The 10,927-nt window shown below is 36.8% G+C and overlaps 1 long non-coding RNA gene across 1 annotated transcript; it reads left to right on the forward strand.

Moving 5' to 3' along the window:
- The first annotated feature begins 380 nt into the window (after positions 1 to 380).
- On the forward strand, positions 381 to 2,327 carry LOC148130088 (uncharacterized). Its single transcript, XR_015750244.1, has 3 exons — positions 381 to 512; positions 974 to 1,030; positions 2,176 to 2,327. It is a non-coding gene; the product is annotated as an uncharacterized LOC148130088 (long non-coding RNA).
- Positions 2,328 to 10,927: the final 8,600 nt, after the last annotated feature.

The raw sequence follows: 10,927 nt of genomic DNA on the forward strand, positions 1-10,927 counted from the left end.
AGATTTAGTTTTTTATTCAGACACTGGAATGTAGTGAGTATGTCTGGAGTAAGTTGTTAGGCATCGCAAGGGTTGATAAAGAAGCCAGGTTTTGTTTAGATTTTAGTAGTAATGGCTTTTATTCTTGTGATGATATAAGAAATATGATAAATCTCAAAACAAATAGCATGTCTTAAGTTCTAGATTTTTTAATAGGTATAAGTAAAAACATAGTTATGAATACATGGATACATATAAGAAAAATAAAAAAATATATAAAAGAAACAATAGGACAGGGACTGTAGGCACGTTGGTGCGCTTATGCACGCCCCCTGTTTTTTGTTTTTTTTTAATTTCATTTTCATTTGACTCCATAGAATTTCCATTTCCATTTAATTTTATATACTTTGGGTTGGGGGTGTTTTTAATTCTTAGCTGTCTCCTCGGAATTCTCAGAATATGATGATCAATGCATGACAGCCAGTATTATAATGCCTGAGGAAGAATGGATCCCAGGATCTGAAAGAAACTTTGTAAGTATTACGGGCTGATGGGGAAAAAAAACCAAGCAGAATTTGCCAAGAGGGTTAGATATATTGATGAACCAATTTTTCCCAAGCAGTGGGCAAACATGCTTCAGTGGTGTGTAGAATTGCACATTAAGGGAAAATACAGTTTGTTGAAAACTCTTCCCCGATGCCTCTGTTTCATGCCAGCAGTGTCTTAATCTGCCTGTAAAGGAAGAAAGGCAACAGGTTCTCTTTGCTTATTATCTTTATTCCTAACTAGATCTATATTAATATAAATCCAATAAAATAAATGCTATTTGCACATTATTATGTGTAAAAAAAGAGAACTTTTCTTGAAGCTGGGAACATAATTTGGTGATGAAGCAGAATGGTCTGAGGCAACAATCCCTTGTTACTCCATTACATTTGATATTTTGCGAAGTAGAAGAATGTTGTTGCCTACTGAATTTTTTTTTTTTTTTTAGACTTCTAAAGACTTTACCGAGTCATTTCAGCTTCGCCAAAGGCTCGTGGAAGAAAGGGTGAGTCATTTTTGTAGGTTGCAAGATATTCAACCAGAGGTTATGGGTAAAAAGATGTAATTTCCACCTTTGGGAGGTACTTTTTTATTGGGTTAAGATTTAATTTAAATGTGGCTTGATTTCATGTGGCTTGATTTTTTTTTTTAAGAATCTGGGACTTCAGGAACAACTGAGGGAGGCTAATAATTCTCTCAGCGAATACAAGAAAATGGTAGCTGAAAGGGAAAACCTTAGCCCCAGATTCTCAGATTTCAAAAATTGATGAGGAATTGAAACAAAAGGAAGGAAAGTGTGTGACACTTTAAAAGCATTATTGTTATTTATTAGATTTAAAGACCACCTGGTTCCAGAATAATTTTGTTCAGTTTATAGTTTTTTAAAAAGAAAACATCTGAAGCATTTGGAAAACTATATCCCATATATGCCTCCCGCAAAATAAAAAATATTCCACCAACAACAAGCCTTCTGAAATCCTTTGCTGTAAGGCCTTTAAAGATTCTTGGAATATCATCAGGGAAGGAGTTACATTGGATCTCAGAAAGGATAGGCAGAAGCCATGAGAGATATCCAGATACAGCTTTATAGGTTATAAACAACACCTTGAATTGCACCTGGAGCTTCTAATTGGTCTTCAAAGGCAGCCCGACCTAGACTGCATTGCAGTAATTCCACCTGTAGGTTACTAGGACTTGAGAAACCATCTTTGACGGGTTTCCTGATCCAGGAATGAATGCAATGGGTAACACCAGATGAAGTTATGCAAAGGTACTCTATCATAGTTGCTACCTGCTCTTCAAGTAGGAGCAACAAGTACCAGATAACCCACAGATTAAACACCAGTCGTGACAAGAGGAGTGTAACCTCATCCAAGGCTAAAGTTGGTAAAACCAAGTGGCTGGGTGCTCAAAAGTACACAGCTACTTGGTTTTGACAGGATTGAGCATGATGCTTTCAACATCTGCTGTTTAAAGTTCTCCAGTGCCCTCATCAATAATTTTTATTTGAAAGTTCACAGTTATTCTAAAGTTCACCGTTATTGAAACTCTTGATGTTTTCTTGAATTGCATTATAGAAATTGATGTGCCGACTGGGTTTTATTTCATGATGTAATGAGTTTTGTTTTCTTTTTCTTTTTTATATTTTAGGCTGAGGATACTCAATTGGAGATGGAGAAATTGTTAGCTTATGTAAAATTACAAGAAGATGAGGTTAATACACAGAAGAATTTAGTTCTTGAGGAACAACAGATGTTTCAGAAACTTGAAGAGGAATTTAAAGAAGAAACAAAAAAACTAAAAGAAAAGGTAAGTAAATGACGAGTAGAATAGTATTCATAAATATGGCCTAAAAATTCAGAATGACTTTTTAAGTAAGCCCAGGTTTTTTTTTTGACAATATGTCCCTTTTATATTTTAAATTATTTCTAAAAGCATCTAATTTTAAAAATTCAAGATAGTATAGATGAAAAGGAACTCTTTTCCCAAAATTACACAGAACATATTCAGAAAGTAAAATTGATTATCAGTTGCAATGATGATAAATTTGAAAATGGGATTACCCGAATTAATAGAGGAATGGAACATTTTTCCAAATTACCAGAAGGTGAGCATGATATCTTGCTGATGTCCTCTGAGGAATCGGTCTTAAGGGAAGAAAAGATGAACTGGTTAGGACTTTGGTTTAATCCACCATGATTCTTTGACATTCATTGAGGCTTGATTTTTTCTTACAAAATCTATAAAATAAATTAAAACTTGGGGAGCGGAGGTGTATTGAGTTTCATATTTGTTTTATTTCTATGAGCCACCCAGAGTTATCATTAGTTGGGAAGCCATATAAATTTCTTTAATAAATTAAAATTTTGTCTTGATTCAACTGATAAATTTTCAGTTCGGTCTGTACAGAAAATTCTGCTGCCAAAGTCATTTATAAAGCAGAGTTCTAACATGGAAGGACTATGGCTTGGCCAGTTCCTGTTCATTTTTTTTTTCATAAATGTTATGGTGGATCACTTAGATTTAACTTTCTGAACGCATCTCCTTTCAACTTTAAGCAGACAGAGGAGCACTGGTAGCTCTGGTTCAATTTTGCAGGGACGATCCTTTGGACACAAACCATCATAGTACCAAAATCCTGCCAGAAGGATTCTGCATTAAGTGGAGTTCTAACTTCTACCTTTTATCCTTCTTCTGCCTATTCTCACAACAAAGACTGAACTCCATTTCCAATTATACCCAATCTATCTATAACTTGTATATTATACCAGAAAACAGAGGAACATCCTTTTGCAATCCAGCAGGTCTTGATATAGAACGATGAATTGTAAATCTAGTGGTTTCCTCAGAATAATTGCTACTCCAAGAACTCTTCTCTTGTGCTGCTGGTATCAGGGGTGTCTTCAGATTATGGTAAAAAAAACAAAACACCAACCACCTCACAATGGCACTGGTAACAGTGTGATTGAAACTCCATTTCTTTTTTGGAATATTGTACTTAAAAGATGGACAGTGTTGATCATGCAATTGTGGCTGCCATTTTGAGATTGTCATTTTTTAAAATCACACTCTGCAGATATCTTGCACAGCTACTTTTCCTCAGCTGTCTATGAATATATAATGTATATTCTGCTAAGGGGGAGGATTAGAGCAAGGGGAGATCTAATGTTCAACAATGGGTACAGTAGCTTGTTCACATGAATGCAATTCAAAAAATGCACTCTGGTTGATCAAGACATGTTTCTTAATAGCACAAGATTGTGATCTTTTTGACTATGAAATTTTATTTTATTCCTGCTATGGAATAAAATAAAATTTCATAGTCAAAAAGATCACAATCTATGCCTTTAGTGGTTGTGAGAAAAACCACTGATTTTAAAAGATGAAAACCTTTGTTAATTTCAGCCTGTTTCCTTTTTATTTCAGGAGGCTCTGAAGAAATTTCCAGAGCTGGAAAAAAGATCTGAATATTTCATAAAAATCTCTCTTCAGATCAAGAATCAGTTTGATAGCAAGAAAGCTGTAATAGCCCAGTGGCTTCCTGACATTTCTCCCCAGGAAGCCAATAACATCAAAAGGCTTCAAACAGAAGATGAGCGTATAAGTAACAGCCTCTACAACTCGTTGAACAAACTTCAGGTACTAGCTTTAAACAATGTTTCGTATCACATGCTAAACCAGGGGCCCCAAACTTGGTAACTTCTTGGTAGAATTCTGGGAGTTGAAGTCCACAAGTCTTAAAGTTGCCAAGTTTGGAGACCTCTGTGCTAAACTATTAAGTGCTTTGTTTAGTTTTAGTTTTGTATGTACAGGTGGGCCATGACTTACGATTGTAATGGAGTCTGCCCATTCAGGTCATAAGTTGTGACCGCCATAGAACAGGTGATCACACAAGTGACCCAATTTTACAACATTTTAGGCAGTTTGCCATTAAGTGAACCTGTAGTCATTAAGTGAACCCATTGTTCATTAATGACCACAAATTGGGAAAACTAGCATTAACTTCCAGGTTTGGGCAAAACCCAGAAGTTAATGCTAGTTTTCAGCATAAAATGTGATAAACCCAGTCATATGACCACACAACACAGGAAATGACTGCGTGGTGGCCACGGCTGTCAGAACTTCACAACAAGGTTGTAAGTACCATTTTGTCTGTGGTAACTTTGGTCACTAAGCGACCGGTGATTAGTCAAGGACTACCTGTATCTAAATCTATCCTTTGGGTTTAAACTATGATTCATGGCTTAGTGGACCTTGCAAACTCAGTTATGGCTTGATCAGTAAATTAAGTTAAATAAATTCCTAGATTAAAGTCACATGTGAATCTGTTAGTTTCTATTAGTTCTTTCGTACACTTTACATTACAGGTAATCCTCAACTTGCAACCACAATTATGCCCAACATTTCTGTTGCTAAGCAAGACAGTTGTTAAATGAGTTTTGTCCCATATTACGACCTTTCCTGCCATAGTCAGTGAATCACCACGGTTGTTAAGTTAGTATCACAGTTGTTAAGTGATAATGGCTTCTCCATTGACTTTGCTTGTCAGAAGGCCGTAAAAGGTGATTACATGACCCCGGGACTCTATAACCATCATAAATATGAGCTAGTTACCAAGGATCTTAATTTTGATCACAAGACCATGGGGATGCTGCAGTGGCCATAAATATATTAACAACTTTTAACAGTCAGTAAATGTAAATATGTTCAGGTTTTAAGGCAGATCTCTCTTGTATCAGAGCAGAGGTCTATCTAGCTCAACCTTCCCAGAATTCCCTAGCCAGCAACCCTTTGTTGGGAATTTGAGACAATGTCTATATATCCGGAGGGCACCCAGGTTGGGAAAGTTGATCCAGTCCACAATTCTGTTGTTTGTAGTCTAAGTGGTATCTTAGGAACAGCCAGTTCTGCACCTCAGGAACAAAACACCACAAACTCTCTTCAACGATGGGCAACGTATGATTCAATAAGTGGGGAAAAAAACAGGCTGTTGCAGTTTTTAATAGGGGCGGTAGCCCACATTAAAGAAGACAGGTTTTGTGGCACCTTTGAAAGCTGAACAAACGTATTGTAAAGTTTAAGTTTAGTTACGGAGTAAAGCTAAAATGGTGTGCAGCTTATCCCAAGATAAATTACTAAACTCAACTAGTTTTTGAGCTCTTGTGTTCGGTTAGTAATAGCAATAGCACTTAAACTTGTATACTACTTCATAGTTCTTTTCAGCCCCTCTCTAAGCAGTTTACAGAATCAGCATATTGCCTCCAACAATCTGGGTCCTCATTTTACCCACCTCGGAAGGATGGAAGGCTGAGTCAACCTTGAGGAGGAGTTCCAGGATCGAATTCCTGCCTATGGGCAGAGTCAGCCTGTAATACTGCAGTTTAACCACTATACCACCACAGCTCTTAATTAACTTCTTCATCTCCAGCAGTACTTGTTTAGCTGCTTGTGCGACAAAAGAAAGGAATACTACACAAACGTCAGCAAGTACACAAGGGAGCTGCTTGATGAGCGAAAAAATCAACATGCACAGCGAATGCAAATTCAGGAACTCGGAAAGCCTCACTTGAAACAGCAGGGACCTGGATCGCAGCAGCCTGGTCTCTCTGAACTGATGCAGAGCTTGGATGGTCTCACTGAGGTAATGGTTTTCCAAAGATTGCCTGCTTGGGACTGGAGTTGGGGAAAGCAACATTGCCAGGACATTGCTACGTCTCCAAGCACCATTTCCAAACCCCTCCCTCAACTAAACTACAGTTCAGAAGAATGAAATGGCCAAAATAACATGCATTTGGAAAATTTCACACACTCCCACAACATTTGGATATGGAAGCATCTTGACCATTGCATAACAGAACCTGAAATATTTGTCATCCTGTGTTGTGGGCTGTGATAATGACTTCCATCATTTGCTGATTTTTTTAAAAAACTATTTAATTAGAAAATGTACATTTGTTGGTTATACAACAATAAAAGCAATAACCCTGCAGCTCCCTGGCAACAGCAATCAGTTAAAGAAGCCCCTTGATGAGACCTATCCCACTCCAGATTCCCCAGGCCCATTGGCAAAGCCAAGGTCTTCAGAGCCTTGTGAAACAGGGTCAAAGTGGGGGCTAGTCTTATCTCTGCTGAGATGATGAGTTAATAGCAAAAGCAATAGCACTTAGACTTATATACCACTTTATAATGCTTTACAGCCCTCTCTCAGTAGTTTACAGAGTCAGCATATTTCCCCAACAATTTGGCTCCTCATTTTATACCGACCTCGGAAGGATAGAAGGCTGAGTCAACCTTGAGCCTGGTGTGATTCAAACTGCCAAATTGCAGGCAGCAGAAGTAGCCTGCAGTACTGAACTCTAACTACTGCGCCACCACGGCTCCGAGTTAAGGTCAGTCTTTAGAGCCATTTCCTGGAGACTTGTGTTCCAGAAGTCAAAGGCTACTAAGGCTGATGCCGCAAAGGTTCTGCCTCTGATCCACAATGATATTGTACAATGCCATTGAAAAGCCAAGGTCTTTCAGAAGTCAGTGAAGGACTAGAGAGCCACTGGCTTTTTTTTTTCTGTTACCTTCGCACCTGGATTCAAAAGAAAAAATACCTATGCTTCATGGAAGACAGGTTATTAACAAGTTAAAACTTTTTACCTTTGATGCCTATGGAGATTCTTAGTCCTCCGGGTCATGGTTGTCCCATGGGTGCTTTTTCAAGAGCTGAAGAAGTTCTTGCAAAACATATTCAAAGAAAAACCAGAAAGTCCAATTGCCTCTTGAAATAAAGCACCTTTGGGTTTTTATCTCGATGTAATAATAGATGCTGTCAATACTGCTTTTCTTTCCAAGAGAGCTCAGGGCAGTTTCTGAGAGAAGAATTAAAAAAATGTAAATGAAACCATCATATAAAAAGTTGAACATTCTGTTTGACAAAAATAAATATTTACATAATTCTGGGGGAGGCTACTTTGTCAATTATATTCAAGATGGCACAGAAGAAGGAATACTAAACCAGAGTTAAGCATTTTTCCTAAAGGCTGTAATTTTTCAAAATCAGCCCTTGGTATGTCCAATTAAAACTTGCAAGAAGAAAATAATGTATCTATTGGTATTTCATTCCCACTATGATGGCTCTGTGGACAGGTGGGAAGATAAATCAGCTTAAACGTTTCTTTTCAGTGTGGTTAATTGAGCTAGAAGGGTTAATACTGTATCTGTGTTAAAGGTTTCTGCATAAATTCTCTTCCCAGTTACCATGCTGCAAAAAATAAGTCATGATACATCATTTTTATGTATTTCTTGGCGCAGCAAATGTCAAAAGAAGTTTCTGAAATGGAAGAAGAACTCGGTAGCACAGAGGTTACGTTACAAGAGTTGGAACATAAGAACATTGAGGTGGAACAGTATTTGGAACGGTGCTCATATGTTGATTTCCAAGGCTTTGAGGCAACAACAAAGCAAAATATTGAAAACTTTCAGTCCATTAATCAATTTCTACGGCCCAAAGCTCAGGTACGAGATGCAGATTTAAAAGGTGTAGCACAATATTATTGTTTTTGCCTTGTTAAGGGTGCGCTTGGAGATAATGCTGTACATGTAGTTGCGTGTTTCTTATAGTTTAATAATCCAAAGCAACTTGGATTATTGGACATGTTGATCTAGTTTGCAGAAAGTGTGTTCTGGTGTAATTGGATGACTCTATGTAAGAGATAGCAATGTAACATACCTCCCTTAAGATTTATCGCTGCCTTTATATTACAGCCCTATTTTCAAGCTAGATCTGCGCTGGAAGCCATAAATGCCAACTACTGCAGAGAGATTGATGCTACTCTGAAAGCATGTAGAGAAGAAACAAAGGAACTGATTCTACAGTTAGATATGTTAGAAAAAGATCAAAAATCCTGTGGTGTTGCTAATATGTCACGAGAAGAAAACCATAAGCTAAGATATAAACTGGAAGCAACCGAACAAGATACAAAGGTGTGTTTTTGTTAAACTCCTGTTTGACACCTCAGCCTGATGTCTCTTCATTTGTCTAATCTGATTAATGCTTAGTTCTTTTCTATGCAGCTTTTCCTGGTATGCCATTTATTAAATTTCTATTTAGTCTCTGCTTTCCCAAATATATGATGTTCCCAAATCCATTCTAGTTCTTAAATAGGTTTCCTGAGAGAATATGTTTTATCCAACTTTTTTAGTTGAAAAGAACAGATGATAGAAAAATTAGTTCATCAATGAGGCAGACTTTGACAAATCATGACATTTTGATTTAAAATAAATCTATAGGATGACGCTTATAAATCTGTGGTTGCAGGAAACATGATATTGGGTAATCTCTGCCCTATAAAAATAAAGAGTATTTTCCCAATAAATGCATGAAATGGCACCGGGTTACCTTTTATAAATGAGGAAGTACCCTGTTGGGAATTAGTTTTGCTTATATTCGTCTTCCTTTGATGCTGCATCTCTTACTATTGTTTTTCTGATCGTTTTCACTGTTTTCAGGCCACACTTTTTTTAATAAAGAGCCCAGCATTCAAAATATTGGAATCATTGTGATCTTCAGAGCTTCAGATCCAATTAACTCTACATGTATCGGAGTTATCACCAATAACAGCTAAACGTTTTTTCCACCTTTGAAAATAAAATCTGGAAGTGGTGTTCCATTTTCTAATAACACACTTTCTTTTTCAAAGAATCTGCAGTTGAAAATCCAAGAACTAGAAAGCATAATAAATGAAGGAAGTAAGAATCTCCAGGAAAAAGAGAAAACAATAGCCATACTAGAAATGAAACTTAATGTGAAAGCTTCCAGGAGTGAAGTCATCAAGCTTCAAGCTGCATTAGAGGAAAAAGAAAATTGCTTAAGAAATGCATTAAGTGAGAGAGAAGCACTCAGGGTATTGTATGTATAAGTGACTTCTCATGTTGGGAGTAAAATATTTATTCATGGGATTCACACAAATGTCTTAGATCTTCACATTTTCTCTCTGCAATTCCTATATAAAACTTATGCAATGTTCTGGGCTGCTGGACACTGGAAGGCAAGTTTATACAAAGGAATTATCAGCTCACAATGTTATGCTTCCTCCCAGCCTTGCTTGTGGTTAAACATACTCCTCCTCAAAGAAAATGAAAGTGCTCTACAACTTTGGCCCATTCTCTGGTGTTCTCTAGTATTTTTAATGCAATTCAGTTATTTGTGGAATGAAACCATGGAAGGACAATTTCCTGCAGATCAGATATGGCACCAACTGTGATTTGACAGGGTGCTAACTCTGATCTCTTGCTGGATCCAAACCTCCATCTGAAAAGGGTCCTGACATTATTACTTTGATCTGAAGAGGTATGTAGCTCATTTTTACTAAAAGTCTATTATCTAATATGTAAATATGATTTCATTTTCTAAAGTGCTTATTGGGCACTTGGAAATATACAACTGTTGTTGTCTTCTCAAGAGATCATGTTTTTCTTTTTCTTACTAGGCCCAGGTGGATAAAGGTGTTGGATTATATAAGGAGGAAATTGAAGGCCTGAGAACTCAGCTTGTTAATTAAAGCTGATATGGCAAAAATGAAACAATCCAAATTGTTTGATCGAGAGTAAGTTCCATTTCCTTGAAAAGGCAATTCTATAGAGCACAGATTCTGTCCTCATTTGGATATTTATCATCTGGACACTTGGTGCATTTTTCCGTATCTGAGAAAGCAAAAAGCAATATTTCTTTAATATTTTGTCCTTTTATCTTACAAGAAATGCCTTCTTTGGATAACAGCTGATACCTTGGGCATTTCCAAAAGTATTTCTTAATGATTTCATTAAAAAGAGCATAAGAAGGATATAATTTTTTTTAGAAAAATGTAGTTAGGTGTATGAAGTTGAGGGAAGTGCTAGGATGGTAATTATTTCCAGTATAATGTATAGAATCTTCATAGGAACCTATGTTATTAGAAGTTAACAATGAATCATATAATCTTTTTATGCAAACATCCTGAGTCCTGCCACCTGGCAGTTAATATACTGGACTTTTTTTTTAGTATTTATTTGATTTGTCAATCGCTTACAAGATACACAGATATAAGAATAAATATACTGTAGTTTTGAATATATGAGATAGATACTTATAAGAAAAATAAAAAACAATAGGACAGGGATGGTAGGCACGATAGGTGCGCTTATGCATGCCCTTACAGGCCTCTTATGAAGGGGATGAGGTCAATAGTAGCAGTCTAAGGTTAAAGTTTTGGGGGTTTGTTGCTGAAGTCGTATTTTCTGCAGTCAAGTTTGGTGAGTTTGTATCTATTGTGTGCTCTTGTATTGTTATAATTAAAGCTGAAGTATACATTTGCAGGTAGGACATTGCAATGTATGATTTTATATACTATATTTAGATCGGACCGGAGGCGGTGTA

The sequence above is a fragment of the Notechis scutatus genome, chromosome 6 (assembly GCF_049901735.1).
Source record: "Notechis scutatus isolate UNSWTSFEM ecotype Mainland chromosome 6, rNotScu1.2, whole genome shotgun sequence".
NCBI classification, from domain to species: domain Eukaryota; kingdom Metazoa; phylum Chordata; class Lepidosauria; order Squamata; family Elapidae; genus Notechis; species Notechis scutatus.